At 49.2% G+C, this 19,682-nt stretch overlaps 1 protein-coding gene across 7 annotated transcripts in view; it reads right to left on the reverse strand.

Moving 5' to 3' along the window:
* KCNMA1 (potassium calcium-activated channel subfamily M alpha 1) overlaps nt 1-19,682 on the reverse strand; it is a 1,226,483-nt gene that overhangs the window by 901,099 nt on the left and 305,702 nt on the right. The window lies entirely within an intron of this gene.

Genomic DNA, 19,682 nt, shown 5'->3' on the forward strand with positions numbered 1-19,682 from the left:
ATTACCTCATTTTAATGATCTTTATGAAGGGTTAGCACATGCTCATTTATTTGAAGCTTATAATGAAATCATCTACCAAGTCATGTAAGGAGCTTAGCTATTAGTTCTAGATAATCCTACTGACTCAATTATAGGGAAGGCAAATGTCTAAAAATACTCCTTAACTTGCCTTAGACCCGTACAGTCCACTCTTGCTCAAGTCCATCTATTACAATGCCTCCATTCATTGTGCTTTACCTTTTCTCTAAACATTTTGAAGGAGTGTGGGGAAGAACTGCTGAAAACCACAGATGAAAGTTTAAAATCTGCTAGATCCGTTGTAAGTGACTTGGTTCGGCGCTCTTTTGGTTTTCGTTTTTAGAACTTAAAGGCTGAACTTAAAGTGCAACTATGACCACTTCTGCTCAAGACCTTGTAACCTTGAAAATTAAGGCTTCAGCAGCAATTTTGGATGATATTGGTAATTTGGTCCCCCATAATGCCCTATGTGAGCACATGTAACACAGGAGAGAGTATGAACCACACTCTGAGATATTTCTCAATGTTATGTTATCTTGCATTCCTCTTCAGACCATCTTGTTGTGTTTTTGGTCTGTTCTCTCACATTTTGCACCTTCAGCAATCTGAAGAGGTCACTTCCATTTTTGCTGAAAGTGTCTCTCACTCTTTCCTCCACTAATCCTAGAATTATCTTCTCTTTCTTTATCTTTTGCTATCTCACACAACATATCACTATTCACAGACCCATTCTTCTCCTGTGCTCACTACAAACACCTACCATTCAAAGGTCATCTTTTGCTGGTTTATATGGAGCTCCATTTCTCTTTGTTCTCTGGTGTACTCCTTTCTCTGCATTACCACACGTGACTGTTATAGCATCACTTATAGCCCCATTTGTGGGAGCAGAAGACACCCTGTGTAGATGGTAACTGCGATGACATCACAGGGTCGACCCACTGCCTTGCCCTTAACTCCATAGCCGCTTCCTATTTGTTGCCAAGAAGTTGTGGATGGAGGGTCTGTAGAGGAAAGTACAGTAAGTAAACATGGCTCTTAGATCCATGTTTGCTTTCTCTTCCTGCCTCTGGCTCGAGTGCCCCTGAAACTAGAGATAGCAAGAGTATTGCCTTCGGAAGTAAAGGGCTAGCATGGACCTCTGCTGCTACCCCTGGATAGCTGTAATTGATATCCATGTGGTTATGTCTCCTATGAGGAATACGCCCCCTTTATTTACCTCTGTTCATTGCCTATCCCTTCTTTTTTGTTTAGCTTCTCTTTCTATTGTTGTGTAGTATCATTGGGGACTTACACCTTTTTATAAATGTCTTCTGTCACTCCACTACTGTTGGTGTAGTAAAATATAGGAGTTATCAGGGATCAAGGGGTTCTGGTGCCAATGTATCTGCTGCCCCAATGCACTACGCTACGCCCCTGTATGGGGTGCCTCAGCAGCTCTCTTTTAATAGGACTAATCACCCTCGCCCCTCCCAAGGTCAAAGTCCCCGAAGAATGCAACCCAAACCATTGGTGAGATGTCCAGTTGAGAAATCTTCTGGGGACTTCCCCCACGAGCTCTGGAGCCCCTCAGCTCCGTGGTGTAACATTAGCCCCGGCAGCCCTGAGGTGGTGGGGGTGGATGTCGAGAGGGTCCCCTCAGCACAGTACATTGTGCAAGGGAGGCGGGCCCCTGGCCTGGAAGCTTCTAATGGGTCCAGGGCAGGGGCGGGGTCTCCATGTACTTTGCAACAGGGCCCCCTAAAGTTTCGACACGCCACTGCCTTACCTGTGGAAGAGGTCAGGCGAAGCCAACTTCTACATTCACCAAAGGTAGCGCGACGAACGCGACATTGAAATAACTAAATATAAAAACTACTCCTCAAAGTGCCTTCCCTCACGCAAATGTTGTTGTTCTCTGTTTGCATAAATATGTAGCATTCTAGACAGTGGAATTTACTTGACCTTGATGTTAAATATACAAATATCACCAATAAATATTATGACACATAACCATCACCAATGAGTGCTTGCTAGACGCCTTTCCTCATATAGTGTGCATTTATATGCTCGGGAAAGAGTGTAAACAATGCTGCTTTGGGGAAAAGGATTAACACACATCCCGGGGGAGCTGCTCAGCTGAGAGAGGCACCTGTGGTGGCCAAGGTAGGCTGGCAGAGCACAACTGCGGGTCTCTGAAGAAGAGCGCTGATACCACAGCACCACAAACACGTGACATTTTTCCATGGAAAATATTTATGGCATGGAGCCATTTTAAAACGAGTGCCTGGGCACCCCAGAGGCAAGCGTGCAGCGCTCAGAATAGACATACAAGGTTTCAGTGAGGTATTTCCTCATCCCTCACCTTTACGGCAACGCATTCATTTACACCCCACATTTGAGCACGAAAAACGTGTGGCATTACCGTACTTTTACCACACTACGTTTGTAATCGCGATTCTGGCATAAAAATCCGTGTGTGGCCGATTCGGGATTACTAGCCCATTTAGAATGGTGGGGGAAGTTTTTTTTGTAGAAAAACATCCAAAAACAGAGATAACTGGAAGCGCAGGTTAAAAGCCTTAACCCAAGGTTCCCTTCCTACCGGACAAGGAGTTGTGGGCCACAAAGTGTTTTCTTTTCTGCTGGTAAAGTGCAAAATTCTCTAGCCTCTTACCAGTTTACCTTCGCCCATGCTATTTTCCCCCATATAGCGAGATGATTTACACTCTTCTCTGACGTGACCTAGGTGACCTCGCGATGCATTATAAAAATTACAAATAATTAAACAAATATATACGTAGGTAGACCATTTTAACTTAACTCAGCTAAGCAACAAAATATATGCAGATTTTGTCTGCAAATTTCCTTTTAGAAGAGCAATTGTACATTGAAGTTCTGCTGTCGGAGAAGAATACTACCGCCTTCATTTTAATGCGTGTGTATATCTGAAAAGGGGCATGAATCAGTAGCCTTTATAACAGCTATTCAATTCTTAATACTGATTAATGTATTAATCACAAATGTAGGCGTAACTCAATCTTCTATATATGAACAACTTAAAAACCCTGGGCTAGTCAAGAACAAGCAGGGGCGTAGCTTGGTCAGTAAGATTGTGAGAGGGGCATGAGCTTCAGATTTTCCAACAATCACGCTGCAATATAATATTTAAATTCAGTATACCACAAGCAGAGTGCATGAGAGGGGCCTAGGGCAGTGGAAAGGGAGAGGAAAATGGTTTGGTAGGAGTACTGAGAGAGAAAAGACAATGTACTGTAATAAACCAATATTTGTTAGCACTTTCACACAGTGTGTGTGCGTTTTTTCTCTGTGTGTACGTAGTAATACCAGCTGAAATCTGAATGTTATCCACAATACCCGACTGAAGGCACCTATACCCAACTATTTCTAAGACAATACATTTATTAGGGGGATGTAACACCCCCCTGAAGCTACACCCCTGAGAACAAAAGGCTTATTCAACAGATTTGACTAATGGTCAATATCTATTTTAGAAATTCAGAAATAACAATATTTTGTATAAAAACAATATTGTGCTCATGGCATAATGTATACATTCCAAGTGTGATCATGCAAGATATAATTAGGCACACATAAAAAACAATTTTGCTAGAAAAATTAGTTCTCAAAGAGCAATCTGTTGTCTTTAAAATAACCATTCTGAATTTTACGAAAACAAAAGGAAAAAAAAGATTCAGGGACCTATCCACAAAGATAAATATACATTTGTATATTTAATCATGTGTGTATTTACTAATGCTTCTAGGTCAGTGGTTCCCAACCTGTGGTCTGGGGGTCCCTGGGGGTCCCTGGGGGTCCGTGAAGCCTCCTCAGGGGGTCCCCGACTACTTAGGAAATTAAATAACATTAGAAGATTAGGACTCTAGCTTTCAGAAATGAATCAGTGGAGGGGTTCCCAGATTTCAGTAATGATTCAGTTGGGGATCCTGGTTCCCAGTAATGATAAAGTGGGGGTCCACAAAAGTCAAAAGGTTGGGAACCACTGCTCTAGGTGTAACCCTATACTTTTGCGATTCACTTTTTTTTGTGTGTATATTTACACCTAAGTGTAGGCCTACATGTTTTCACCCCTCACATTAGGTGGTCGAGCCTCCTACAGCAGGATTTATGAGTATAAAGTTATGATTTATGGCTCTGCACACATAGATGTGGATCTCTAACTACATGGAGGTGATCTCTCTATTGAAAATTATGAGAAAATTATTAAAGATCATTATTATTCTAAAAAAATACCAACATAATTTACTGTCTAACATATATATCAAATAATTAAATATTTCTTATTAAGCAAGAACAAGTAAAATAAAATGTCACTGCATATCAGCTCATCACATTAAATATCTTTAAATTTTTTTTAGTTTAAATACGTTAATTTAACATATAATGTTTAAGAAATAACTTTAAAAATACCCACCTGTCTGACATTTTTATTTAATGTGTAGTAAATTGTGCTAAATGGTTCAATGTTAAAATTATTTAAAATATTTTTTTTTTAAAACAAGCTAAAAAGTTGTATTTAATCTTTTTAAGTTGACCTTATTTCATTTTAAAATAAAAGTTATATATCGTTCCTAATGCACTCACTCACACATGCACACACACACACACACACACACACACACACACACACACACACACACACACATACATATATATGTACATACATGCCCTAACTTTTGAGCTTTGAGGATCAAGGGCTGACTGAATTTGAAACCTGTACTCCTCAATACTTGGGAAGCCATAGTGCTCATAGTGTCCCATTGCTATGCTCACCTCAGCAGAGATACTGCCAACTGCGTCAACATTTAAGTCGCCGGTTCAGTGATTTGTTTTGCATCAGTTATCACTCAGGCGTAAAACGGTGTTATTGCAGTAAACTCCTTGATTATTATGATGACGAGCTATCAAATGGATAAACAGATGACTGAGATGGTTTAACACAAACAGATACTCAGAATAGCTGATGACAAGGCGTGTTCAGAGTGGCACATCCCACAGACACAAACACTTGAAGAATCAATAGTAATAGCCTATATGGCCCAATTGGGATGTAGTTCATGTTACATATGGTTTTCACCAAGCGAGACATGAGACATCTGAGCCTCTATGACCTCGGTCCCAATCTTTTTATGGCCCGGTGCTCCTGCTACAAAACATATTAGAAAAATATGAAAAGCAGGCCTGATCTGTTCATTCCTGATGAGAAAACATGTGACTGCCAAATAGGTGGTGCCAAATGCTGGAGCACCCTGATGAATTACACTCTTTCCCCACAAAATATGTTTTCTTCATAGATTGAGGTGTTTCTTGTACGAAAACCAAAGATGGGGCTCTGAATTCAGTTTCTGACCCTGGTCCCACAAAAGGTTCTGACAGACCAGCATAAACCCTATGTACATGTGTTTAATAGTCTTCCACTACTTCCAAACTTGGCCACTGAACATTAAAAAGTGTCCCATTGTTTAGAATATATACTTAGGTTTATCACATCTGACTTCTTTTATATTTCCCATTAGTTATTGCTACCAGCTTATACTATCAGTATGTTCGTGCAATCATCTTTCTGTATAGTTTGTTGCTCACCAAATCTCTCTGAGAGTCTTGTGACAATGTGATTTCCTTAATTGTATTGCAATTATAGGGGGTCATACATTCACACAAATGAACACACTTACAAAAACTCACACATAAACACTTCAAAATACCTCAGTGGAACACTAACATGCACTAAATCATAAAGCCATACAATGCCGATCACTTTACCATATGTATATCGGCTCCATTTACAAGCACTTTAATGCGCCATTCTAGCAGCTGTGAGACTTTTACAACAGCACAATAACCACTGACTATGTGGAATTATTTGCATTTAGGTTGTAAATGGATGGCACATGGAGATCTTGAAGATCTGGCATGGGTCTGGTGTTCATAAACCTACTTTTGGACACCCACATACTAGTAGATGCCTTTGTTTTGTTTAGATTATTTAAGTTTATTTAATTTAGCTTTGTTTGTTACATTTATAAAGAGCTTCAATGCTGAAGGCTCAGCTTTTAGGTGCCGGACAAATAGTCAGAAATTTGATAAACGAATATTCAACATAACGAAACTAATTCAAACGTTAGAGACTGTGCAAAGTTAATTAAGTTCAACTGAGCTTCCAGCATTTAAAGAATCTAGCAGAGGCTGTTCAGTCTTTGCTTGAAATTTTTTTTTTTGCTAGTCTGATATTTGAAGGTAGTTTACTAAATATCTTGTCATCTGCCACTTTAAAAAAAAATTCCACCATACTTGCAAAGCCTCCATTGAGGAATTCATAGCTTTAGCTTCTGGTTAGACTATAGATCTCTAGATCTCCGACAGGCTGATGTCGGGGGAAGACAACCATATAATGCAAGACTCCAGACCATGCTACTGCCGTCGTTTGCAATTTACAATCATCAGTGGAAAGTCGGAGTACCTTCTGCTCTACTTAGGAAAGCTACTTTCCTTGAGACAGAAAATCACTGAACATAAAGTTGAAGTGTATTTCTTCACTAAATTCTATCCAGTGCATTTTTGTCTCCAGAATCAACCAATTCTGCAGCTTCTTCTTACACAGATGTTCTCGAACTTTCTCTTCTAATTAGAGGAATGATAACCAGGAAACAATTTGAAGCCTGTGAAACTAAAGCGTTATAAAAATAAAAGTAGTTTTGTTTATTTTCTTGTCTTACCATCTAAAGCATATTTTTACTAAGGATCAGCTGTGCAACTCTTACATTTTAGTGAGTCTCCTAACACAAAGACGTTCCACAAGAAAAGCAACCTAAAAAAGTATTTCAGGCAAAGTAGTGTCACTGAGAACCTCTTTGAGTCATTAAGGGGGTCATTCTGACCCTGGCGGTAATTACCGCCATGGCGGAGGTCGGCGGTAGCACCGCCAACAGGCTGGCGGTGCACCGCTGGGCATTCTGACCGCGGCGGTTCAGCCGCGGCCAGAAACGGACTTCCCGCTGCCCTTGAGAATCCTCCATGGCGGCGGAGCGTGCTCCGCCGCCATGGGGATTCTGACACCCCCTATCGCCATCCTGTTCCTGGCGGGTCTCCCGCCAGGAACAGGATGGCGGTAGGGGGTGCCTCTGGGCCCCTGGGGGCCCCTGCAGTGCCCATGCCAATGGCATGGGCACTGCAGGGGCCCCCGTAAGAGGGCCCCACAAAGAATTTCAGTGTCTGCTTTGCAGACACTGAAATTCGCGACGGGTGCAACTGCACCCGTCGCACCTTCCCACTCCGCCGGCTCCATTCTGAGCCGGCGTCCTCGTGGGAAGGGTGTTTCCCGCTGGGCTGGCGGGCGGACTTTCGGCGGTCGCCCGCCAGCCCAGTGGGAAACCCAGAATGACCGCCGCGGTCTTTTGACCGCGGTACGGTCTTCTGGCGGTACCCCGCTTGGCGGGCGGCTACCGCCGCCCGCCAAGCTTAGAATCACCCCCTAAGTGTATAAAAGTCATAGACCCGCCATTTTGACAACACACCTGGAACACTGTACTGCTGTAAAGAAGAGAATGCGGGAAAGTTTACAAATTATACCATGTAGATGATGAATACTGGCAAATCATGGTTTCAGGTAAGGACACTTTTCTTCCATATCCTGGAATCATTGATATAGTGTCAAGCTAACACTAAGGCCCTCATTCTAACATTGGTGCCAAATGCCGCCTACCGCCATGGCGACAGCCACCAACATACCGTCGTCGTGGCTACCAACCGTCCACCAAAATATGACCGTAGCCAGAATTCCGCCAGAAGGCTGGTGGAATTCCACTTATGGTCATGGTGGTGGATGGCGGTAAGGTGGCACTGCTGCCGGCAGCAGCGCCACGCCAGCAAAACGCAGCCGACCATGTCATGAGTCATGATATGGCTTGGCAGTGCTCTGCTGGTGGACACTGCTGCTGGCAGAAGCGCTGTGTCCCGTCTCCTGCCGGAGGACCCCCTGCAAGCAGGTAAGTCAGGTTCTCCAACAGGGGAGGGGGTGGGGGATGTTGTGTGTGTGTTTCGGGGTGTGTGTGACTGTGTTTGTGTGATGCATGCGGGTGTGAAGCGTGTGTAATGTGTGTGTGCATGAATGGGTCATCTTTGGTTATCTGGCTGTGCTCTGTTACTGATACTAGATGTGCTCAGACAATGCTTTATCTCAACAAACTCAATGTCCAAAGATGTAAACTAAATACAGTTATTATGGTAGGTATATCCAAATGTGATTCTGTCTCTTGCACATCTTTTAATTACATGTCATAACTGAGCACAGCTAAGATTTTGCCTCAGATAGTCTGGAGCACAACGTAGAGACTGAAACATGACACCAAAATCATTCCCAAGTAGTAGTCTCTAAAAATGACACTCTTCTTGCAGACTTTGGGGTTGGGGGGGCAATCATCAAGACAGTGGGACTTCCCAGACTCACTACCCATTACCATGCAGCACAACTCCATTATATAGTAGAATGGAATATTAAAAAGTCCAAAAATGAATGGTGTTTCATAGAACAGACGACAGTCCAGGCTCATATTTGGAAAACGATCTGGCCACCACAAAACCGTTGTCTTTGAGGATTGTACTTCTTCCTGATCGCCAAGGCCGCTTTGGCCTCTTGAGCTGTGGTAACATTCATAAAGGGCTCACTACCTTTCCCACTCCACTAACACCTAACATAAGCAACCCTGACTCGTCTCCAGCTGCAAGAGGAGATGTATCTGGTGCATGGTAAAAAGCAGGCTGTAAAAGAATTGATGATTTCTATGAACCGAAAGGTCTCTGCGTCTTCAAGTAGATTAAAAAGAATGTTGTATTTCAGGAGTGGAAGAGACTGAAATTCCTTCAATTAGACACTGGGTAATGCGCAATGACCTCAGCCTAAATACTAGTAGGCCCCTTTTGACATTTGAGAGGCGGCCACTTCCTTAAAAAGAGACAACAAATGACTGCTCTCACATTTCACACCCATTTTACACCTATACAACATAAAAAGGCAAATCCCCTGTGTGGAAGAGATGGGGGAAGGAGGAACTTAGGGCCGTATTTATACTTTTTGGCGCACAACTGCGCCAACGCAGTTGTGTGTCAAAAAATTTAACGCCGGCTAACGCCATTCCAAAGCGCCATGCGGGCGCCTTATTTATGGAATGACGTTAGCCGGCGGAGCTGCCTGGTGTACGTAAAAAAAAATGACTTACACCAGGCAGCGCCGGCGTAGGGGAAAATGGAGCTTGGGCGCCAAAAAATGGGGCAAGTCAGGCTGAGGCAAAATTTTCGCCTCAACCCGATTAGCGCCATTTTCTTTTACTCCCAACCCCCATTCAAATGACTCCTGTCTTAGCAAAGACAGGAGTCATGCCCCTTGCCCAATGGCCATGCCCAGGGGACTTATGTCCCCTGGGCATGGTCATTGGGCATAGTGGCATGTAGGGGGACACAAATCAGGCCCCCCTATGCCACAAAAAAAAATAAAAAAAAATACTTACCTGAACTTACCTTAAGTTCCCTGGGATGGGTCCCTCCATCCTTGGGCGTCCTCCTGGGGTGGGCAAGGGTGGCAGGGGGTGTCCCTGGGGGCATGGGAGGGCACCTCTGGGCTCCTTCCGAGCCCACAGGTCCCTTAACGCCTGCCCTGACCAGGCGCTAAAAAATGACGCTAAAGCGGCTGGACGTCATTTTTTTTGACTCGCCCACTCCCGGGCGTCATTTTTGCCCGGGAGTGTAAATACGGCGCACATGCCTCGGAGTCATTTTTAAACGGGAACGCCTACCTTGCATATCATTAACGCAAGGAAGGTGTCCACGCTAAAAAATGACGCAAACTCCAGGATCTTTGGCGCTAGACGGGTCTAACGCCAAAGTATAAATATGGAGTTAGTTTTGCGTCGGATTTGCGTAAAAAAAAAACGACGCAAATCCAGCGCAAACAGAGTATAAATAAGCCCCTAAATCACTCACAGACACAGAATGGTCATATCTCTTCTATAGAACAGAAAGGACAGCCATGAGTCCCATGGGCAGAGTAGCTATGCTGAAAACCACACAATGTTGGTACTATACACCAATAAGTATACATTCATGGAATGCTTCGAAGCAGGAGGAGTGCCGGAGCGGGTGAGATGGGACTGGTGCCCTGCTGCCCTGCTGCCCTGCTGCCCTTGATATGAAACTGCCCAAAGAGAAAATGATACTGGCAGAACGTATTCTCTGACATAAACTCAATATTTGAGAGAGAGATTCCACATTGTCGACTTACACAATAGTGGTTCGCCAAATAAACAAACATACCGACTACTCTCCCCTGGGGGACAGTGATTATTACATTCTCGGTGTGCGCTGCTTGACAGACTGCCATGGCCTGTGAGGCACTAGGACAGTGCCAGAGCACGAACCTGGCTTTGCAGGATGTAGGAGGTGCTGGGCATGGAAAAACTCTCGGTAGCATTTGACTAAAGCTGGGCAGGGTTCGAAGGGAACTAGGGTTCTCTGCATATCATTTATAGCAGGGGCATTCAAGGCACTATTATGCCCTGGAGTTCTCAAAATATTACATTTTATAGACAAGTAGGACACAGTCAAACATAAGGACCCTGAAAGTGATTCAGCAAAAAGGGCTGACAGTCTTTCTTAGGAGCCACAGTGGACAGGGATGGGGTCTGAAGGGAGCCTGAGAGAGGGTCCACAAGTTTTGAACATCTCTACATAATTCCTTCTGTAAGGCAGGGAGCTTTGGGATAGGGGTAAAGGGGTGGTGGTAGGGGGCGGGCCAATGTGTACCAAGCTACATAAATCAATAAAAAAAGAGTTTCCTTTAGAAACTTGATTTTGAACCTGTCAAAGCAAAGGGATCACCTCTTCAATTTCTTTGCATTATCCTATTTTCTATGCCGGGGATCCAGTTATTTGCACCTTATGAACTTTCGATTTTGGCAAATTGTCAATATTTAGGTTACCATGCAGATAACAAACTCGGCAACATTTGCGCAAGTGTTTTAGGGTCTTTTTTCGACATAAGGAAACTATATATGTTATGTTATGTTATGTTATTTTACACAATTTATAGAGCGCATGGCTACCCTCGGGTTTCCCAGCGCTACTAAAACCTAACCACAGAGGGGATGAGAATGATACGCAACGAGAAAGGAATAAGAAAAACGGACCTAGAAGAACCAAGTTTTCAAGGCCTTTCGAAATTCCAATTCTTGCTCCATCAGCCGAAGATTAAGGGGAAGCGATTTCCACAATTTAGCTCCTAAAAACATCAGAGAGGACCCACCCCATCTTGCTTTCTTTATTTTCGGTACGATTACCAAAGCTAGAGTAGTAGATCTCAAAACTCTATTCGGCCTATAAAAGGTAGCCAGATTCCTAAGGAGCATAGGTCCTCTATCATGCGAAGACCTGTGGATATGACATAGAGCCTTAAATTTGATCTGCTGTCCAACAGGCAACCAGTGCAAAGAAGCCAATCCAGCCTTCACAGAAGACCTTCTCAGGATGTTCAGTAATAAACGAGCTGCAGCATTTTGAACTCTCTGTAATTTCTTTTTAACATATATTGGGGAACCTAGGAAAAGGCCATTCCCATAGTCTAGCCTTGAAAGAATAATAGCTTGCACAATAAGTCTTCTAGCCAGTGCTGGAAGAATAGCAAAAATCTTCCTAAGAAGTTTCAATAGGGGAAAACAAGTAGTAGATATGTTCGTAGCCTGCAGGTCTAGTGTCAGAAGGGGATCCAAACTGATCCCCAGGCTCTTAACATGCTTTTTAGGAGGAAGGAGCTCACTAAGCGGGTCATTCTGACCTCGGCGGTAAAAGGCGCTTACCGCCGGTCAGAAGACCGCCAGAACACCGCCGCGGTAAACCGCAACGGTCATTCTGACCCGCAAATGGCAAACCGCCAAAAACCCGACATCCACAAAAGTCCGCCCCACCAAAGGTCAGCAAAAAAATGGCGATGACCAAACCTCCACCGTCACGCCAACCGAAGTACGCCCATTCCATTCCGACCCACAAATCCCCGCAGCGGTCTTTCAACCGCGATATTCCATTGTCGGTACACACCGCCGCGGTCAAAATACACACACACATAGAAAACTCAGCCACATTGGTCAGTTTGAAACACACACACCTGATACACATACTAACACCACTCCCACACACCCAACACAATATAAAACACACACCCACATCACCCACAAACCCCTACGGCCCGAAATGATTGACGAAGGCTAGAGAGAGAGCACAGAATAGACAATCACACAACACAGAGGCACACAACACCATCACCCACACAGAATCCACGCAGCAAACACCACACACCACCACACGCACCACACTCATCACCATAAACGCCACCCCACACGTCATCCACACCACCCCATGGCACCCCAAAGACACCCCAGGTTCACTGACGCAGAACTCAGGGTCATGGTGGAGGAAATAGTCCGTGTAGAGCCCCAGCTCTTCGGGGCACAGGTGCAGCACACCACAATTGCCAGGAAGATGGAGCTATGGCAAAGGATAGTGGACAGGGTCAACGCGGTGGGACAGCATCCACGCAATCGGGATGACATAAGGAAGCGCTGGAACGACCTACGGTGGAAGGTGCGTTCCATGGTATCAAGGCACAACAAGACTGGCGGCGGACCCCCACCTACTCCCCCAGAATTCACAGCATGGGAGGAGGAAGTCTTGCACATCCTGCATCCTGAGGGCCTCGCAGGAGTAGGCGGAGGAATGGACTCTGGTAAGTCAAATCTCCACTACTGCTTCCCACCCCCACCCCACCTGCATGCCAAATCATACCCCCACCCTCACCCCCACCCCCATCACACCAACTCCTTGCAAATGGCTCACCATCACAACCCACCCATCCCAACACCAAGCCCTGCATGCGACCACAAAGCATGGACACCCATCACCAAAGCATGCCCACTGCACACACACATCACCCCCACAAGCCACCCTCACAAAAGCCCCCACAAGGGAATGCCTGCACTTGGGTACACGGACACCCACCCATCACACGAAATGCCACACACAGAAGCAATAACCATACCTTTATACCCCTGCAGGACCCGAACGCCACCACACCGCCACGGAGGGTACAGAGATGTCCATCCCACCCCCAGAAGAGGCCCCCAGCGATGACAGCAGCTCTGTCTCCCTGGACCCAGATGACCAGCCCAGCCCATCGGGGACCTCTGGACAGTCGGTTCCCCACAGACAGCCACAGGCTACACCAGACCCAACCCCCTCTGGGAACACCAGCACAGCTCCCACCCAGCGGGCCCATGCCTCTGTCTCCAGGGCACGTCGATCAGCGGTGTGTCCACCACTACAGGGCACCCAGGTTGACCCACCACCCCAACAACAACAGGGACCTGGGGGCAGTGGTAGTGGGCACACCGTCCAGGGGACAGAGGCCCAGGAACACAGGGGAACTGGGAGGGCTGCTGTGCGACAGGGGGGGGACAGGCCCAGGGAACCGACTCTCCAAGAGGCCCTCTCCTCCATCATGGGAGCTTACCACCACTCCCAGGAGACGATGGCGACGGTACTGGCCAGGTTCCAGGAGATCCAGGCACTGCAGGGGGAACGGTACATGGGGTTCAGAGAGGAACTGAGGAACATCGGTTCCGCAATGGGGACCATCGTCGTGGCCCTTAACCAGATAGTCACCACATTGCGGGACCATGTGGCACCCCAAAGGGCCCCTGTCACTAGCCCAGGCCAGGAACAGCCTACCACCTCCGCCGGCGCTAGTGGACAGGAGGCCCCCACACAACAACAGGCCACCAGAACCCTACCTCCTGCAGAAGAAGAACCACCCCGCAAGCGGAACCTGAGATCTCACAAGAAGACAGAGTAGGATTGCTAGACCCCGCCAGCCTAAGATACCCCCTGATGTCATCCCACTGTCCCACATTGTCACCCTGTCCAACCTTGAACTGCCCCTGCTCCATTCTTCCACAGGCATATGGACAATGCACCTGTGTGACTGAGAACTGGACTCTGCCATGGACATTACTCCACCCCCACCCATCACCGTTTTACAATCATGTACCTATATGTAGAACTTAAAATAAATCACTTATTGCACATAAAATAACAGGAGTCTGCTTGTATTCTTAACAAATGTATTACACGTAACGGTGCAATAATGTCCAGTTACTTTGTGATGACAACATACCAATTTCAATAAGCTTTAGTCCATGGGCAAACAAAGCAGAAGCCACGCAGTGGGTCATACAGCTCTGAAAAGGGAAGGGAAAGTCACAAATCAGTTAACAGGAACTGGGGGGAAACACAGACAGTGGAGACGCATGAGGCCTTAAGTAAATGTAAAATGGCGTGGGTGATTCTTACCTGTGTGCTACTGAAAATATTGTTGTATGACTGTATCCCTGTTGTCCGTGTCGTCCCCGTCGTCTTCCTCCTCTTCACTCTCCCCAGGCTCCACAGCTGCTACAACACCACCTTCTGGACCATCCTCCTGCAGAAAAGGCACCTGGCGTCGCAAAGCAAGATTGTGAAGCATACAGCAGGCCACGATGATATGGCACACCTTCTTTGGTGAGTACATTAGGGATCCCCCTGTCATATGCAGGCACCTTAACCTGGCCTTCAGGACCCCGAAGGTCCTTTCTATGATTCTCCTAGTTCGCCCATGGGCCTCATTGTACAGTTCCTCAGCCCTGGTCCGGGGATTCCTCACTGGGGTCAGTAGCCACGACAGGTTGGGGTAACCAGAGTCACCAATTAGCCACACGGTGTCTCTGTAGCTGTTCCATCACATAAGGGATGCTGCTATTTCGCATGACATACGCGTCATGCACTGACCCAGGGAACTTGGCATTTACATGGGAGATGTACTGGTCAGCCAAGCAGACCACCTGGACATTCATCGAATGATAACTTTTTCTGTTTCTGTACACCTGCTCACTTTCTTTGGGGGGAACCAAAGCCACATGGGTCCCATCAATGGCACCAATGATGTTGGGGATATGTCCAAGGGCATAGAAATCACCCTTCACTGTAGCCAAATCGCCCACCTCAGGGAAAATAATGTAGCGCCGCATGTATTTCATCAGGGCAGACAACACTCTGGACAAAACCTTAGAAAACATAGGTTGAGACATCCCAGATGATATGGCCACTGTTGTCTGAAAAGACCCACTTGCCAAAAAATGGAGTACTGACAGAACCTGCACCAGAGGGGGAATCCCTATGGGTTGGCGGATGGGGGACATCAGGTCTGGCTCCAGCTGGGCACATAGTTCATGTATAGTTGCTCTGTCAAGCCTGTATGTAAGTATGATATGTCGTTCTTCCATTGTCGACAGGTCCACCAGCGGTCGGTACACGGGAGGATTCACCCTTCTCCTCGCAAGTCCCAGCGGACGGTGCCTAGGAAGGACAACATGGAGCACAGAGTCAAGCAACCCACAGGTTCGTTCACACAGCTTGCACAGTACACGAATCGCTATGCATTGAAAGGCTTGTATGAGTGGCAATGCAAGGCCTAGGCGTGTGTGACGCAGTAGAAATTCAGCCATGTGGGCCCTTGAAATGGCGGCTGCCTGACCTGTGAAGTGTGACAGTGGGATGTGAGGTCAATGCGCTGGCGTGGCACACCGTGGCGGTAGGCGGTCGAAGCCCGCGGTGCTAAGCCGCATTGGTTAACATTGCACCCTATGGGCTTCAGTAGCCAATGAGGATGTGCGCCTGCGGTCGCGGTATGCACCGCGGCGGGCGTGACCGCCATTTTCTATCTGATTAATCACTCGAGACCTGATCATCCACAGGAGAGGACCTATACTGCAAGTGCTGCTGTGACCTCGGTCTGGGAGATACAATGGCTGCTGCGAGTGGGGAAAGGGCCCCTGCCTTCACTTCTGAAGAATTGGAGAAACTTGTTGATGGGGTCCTCCCCCAGTATGCGCTACTCTACGGTCCTCCAGACCAACAGGTTAGTACACAGGGTGCACGTTGAATGGGCTATGCCTGTGTTGAGTGGGGTGTATGTAAGATGGTGGGGAGGGGAGCGAATGAGGAGTGCAACGCACGAAAGATGAGAGCATGTGCCACATGGCAAGGTTGGGGAGGGGGGGGCACTCACATTGACCAGGCAGAAAAGTAATGAGATTTCCTTTACCACCCTGTACATGTCACATAGGTCAGCGCCCATCAGAAGATCGACATTTGGCGTGTCATCGCCAAGGACGTCCGGGCCCAGGGCGTCCACAACAGACGGGGCACCCACTGCCGAAAGAGGTGGGAGGACATCTGCCGCGGGAACAGAAAGACCGCCGAGTCTCTGCTGGGGATGGCCTCCCAACGTAGGAGGGGTGCCAGCCGCCAATTGACCCCCCTGATGTCCCGGATCCTGGCGGTGGTCTACCCCGATTTGGATGGGCGCGTGAGGACATCACAGCAGGCACAAGGGGGTGAGTATCAGCACATTCCGCTATCTTTGCGCGCAGTGAAGGTGTCTGGGTGGGGGAGGAGGGCTGTGGCTATCTCTAGGCCAGGGCGCATTCTGTAGGCTAGGCCCCTCCGTTAGGCATGGCGCTGTGCCCCCGCCCCCCACCTCTGTAGGGTGCCAAGTACAGCTATTCATGGCCCTGTGTCATCTATGTGTACATTTGTCGTCCATAGACCTGTAGGCCTAGTCACAATAACTGAGTAGTGTACCCCGATTGCGCGGCCTAGTGCAGGGGGCTTCTGTGTCTGTCCTCTCCGACAACGGTGTTGGCAATGCATGCACTCAACCTGTCTTCATTTCTCCCCCCCCGCACCCATTTTCTTTGTCTTCCTGTTCATGTGTGCAATAGCATCATCAGGCGGAGGAGAAGTGGCATAGGCGCACGAGGGAGCTGCATCTCACATGGCCACGGAGGGCCATGCAACAGACTCTGAGTACACCAGTGAGACGGAGGGCGAGTGGAGCTCCACAACGGGGACCCGTGGAGACGTCAGCGATACCGACACGTCCTCGGAAGGGAGCTCCCTTGCGGTGGCGGCAACATCCGTGCCCACCGCCACAACAGGTACAGCCGCCACCCAGCGCACCAGCCCCGCCCTCCCAGCAGCCCCTCAGCCTTCGCCCCGTGCCCGCTCGGCCAGGAAGCCGGGCATCTCCTTCGCCCCAGGCACCTCAGGCCCTGCCCCAGTTACCCCTGCTGCCCTCAGTGAGGAGGTCATTGACCACCTGCGGACGCTCATTGTTGGGCAGTCCACCCTTTTGAATGCCATCCAGGGTGTAGAAAGGGAGGTGCATCGGAGCAATGCATACCTGGAGGGCATTCATTCGGGTCAGGCTGCCCATCAGCGATCGTTCAACGCTCTGGCCTCAGCACTGACGGCAGCCATTGTCCCTGTCTCCAGCCTCCCTCTTCTGACTCCTTCCACCCAGTCCCAGTCTCCTGTTCCTCTGCCTATCCCATCCACACCATCAGACCAGCCTGCACACACCTCTACACCCAAGGGCAGCTCATCCAGACATAAGCACCACAGATCCCACAAGCAGTCACCCAAGCAACATCCAGATGCAGACATGCCAACAGTCATTACCACCTCTGTGTCCCCCACCTCCTCATCTCCCTCCTCCCTCCCTGTGACGTCTCCACTCACACCTGCATGCACACCACCATCAGCCAGTACTTCCATCACCAGCACACCGTCCATTACAGTCCGCACACGTGCAGTCACCACCCCCACTGCCATTTACACGTCCCCTGTGTCCTCTCCCAGTGTGTCTGTCACCCCCTCTTCCAAACCACACAAACGCAGGCAGACACCCACCCAACAGCCATCCACCTCACAACAGCCTCCGTCACAAACACCTGCACCCAAAGACAGCACACTTGACTCTCCTACAACCACATCCTCTTCCTCCACTCCCATACCCACTACACCTACCCGTCCCTGTCCTTCCCAAGTGCAGTTCCTTTCCAACCTTGAGCTCGTTCCAATCACTGAACCACCCCCTCCATCTGATAAGAGTAAAAAAAGCACCTCAGCCACCACCAGCCCTGCATCTACTATGACCATAGTGCAGGGCTATTGGAGTCCACCAGCTCCTAGGGCAGGAACATCGGCCAGCAGCAAGGGGACAGCCAGCCCACCCCCCTGGGAAGAGGACAAAAAAAACTAAGGGCCGGCGCGACAAGCCTGAGACGGCTGCCACCAAGGACAGTAGCCTTGCCCCGTCACCTGCCACATCATCAAAGGGAGGCAAGGGCCACAGAGCTTCAGCGAAGGAGGGCAAGGTCAGCAGGGCGGAGAAGTCAGGCAGCAGGCGAGCTGCCCAGGAGGGCCCCACCAGCCCCATTCCGGTTGTGACGGACGACACCCACGGGCCCAGGACTCCATCACAGGAGGGCCCCGCAACCGCAAGGTCGGATGGCGACTGAGCGGGAAGTCTTGGCCAGGTCTGGCTCCCTAGAAACACAGGACAAGCACCGCTGAACAGGGGCCCGCCGTGACAAGAACCGCTGAAAAGGGACCGCCGTGACAAGAACCGCTGAACAGGGGCCCGCCGTGAGAAGAACCGCTGAACAGGGGCCCGCCGTGAGAAGCACCGCTGAACAGGGGCCCGCCGTGACAAGCACCGTTGAACAGGGGCCCGCCATGGGAAGAACCGCTGAACAGGGGCCCGCTGTGAGAAGAACCGCTGAACAGGGGCCTGCCGTGACAAGCACCGCTGAACAGGGACCCGCCGTGACAAGCACTGCTGAACAGGGGCCCGCCGTGACAAGCACTGCTGAACAGGGGCCCGCCGTGACAAGCACTGCTGAACAGGGGCCCGCCGTGACAAGAACCGCTGAACAGGGGCCCGTCGTGAGAAGCACCGCTGAACAGGGGCCCGCCGTGAGAAGCACCGCTGAACAGGGGCCCGCCGTGACAAGAACCGCTGAACAGGGGCCCGCCGTGAGAAGCACCGCTGAACAGGGGCCCGCCGTGACAAGAACCGCTGAACAGGACCCCGCCGTGACAAGAACCGCTGAACAGGGGCCCGCCGTGACAAGCACCGCTGAACAGGGCCCCGCCGTGACAAGAACCGCTGAACAGGGGGCCGCCGTGACAAGAACCGCTGAACAGGGGCCCGCCGTGAGAAGCACCGCTGAACAGGGGCCCGCCGTGACAAGAACCGCTGAACAGGACCCTGCCGTGAGAAGCACCGCTGAACAGGGGCCCGCCGTGAGAAGCACCGCTGAACAGGGGCCCGCCGTGACAAGCACCGCTGAACAGGGGCCCGCCTTGACAAGAACCGCTGAACAGAGGCCCGCCGTGACAAGAACCGCTGAACAGGGGCCAGCCGTGACAAGAACCGCTCCGCTGGGCCCTTCATCTCAAGCACCACTCCGCTGGGCCCTTCCTGTCAAGCACCGCTCCGCTGGGCCCTTCCTGTCAAGCACTGCTCCGCTGGGCCCTTCATCTCAAGCACCGCTCCGCTGGGCCCTTCCTGTCAAGCACCGCTCCGCTGGGCCCTTCCTGTCAAGGACCGCTCCGCTGGGCACCGCCGTCTCAAGCACCGCTCCGCTGGGCCCTTCCTGTCAAGCACCGCTCCGCTGGGCACCGCCGTCTCAAGCACCGCTCCGCTGGGCCCTTCCTGTCAAACA

This window comes from Pleurodeles waltl, chromosome 6 (genome assembly GCF_031143425.1).
Source record: "Pleurodeles waltl isolate 20211129_DDA chromosome 6, aPleWal1.hap1.20221129, whole genome shotgun sequence".
Taxonomy (NCBI): domain Eukaryota; kingdom Metazoa; phylum Chordata; class Amphibia; order Caudata; family Salamandridae; genus Pleurodeles; species Pleurodeles waltl.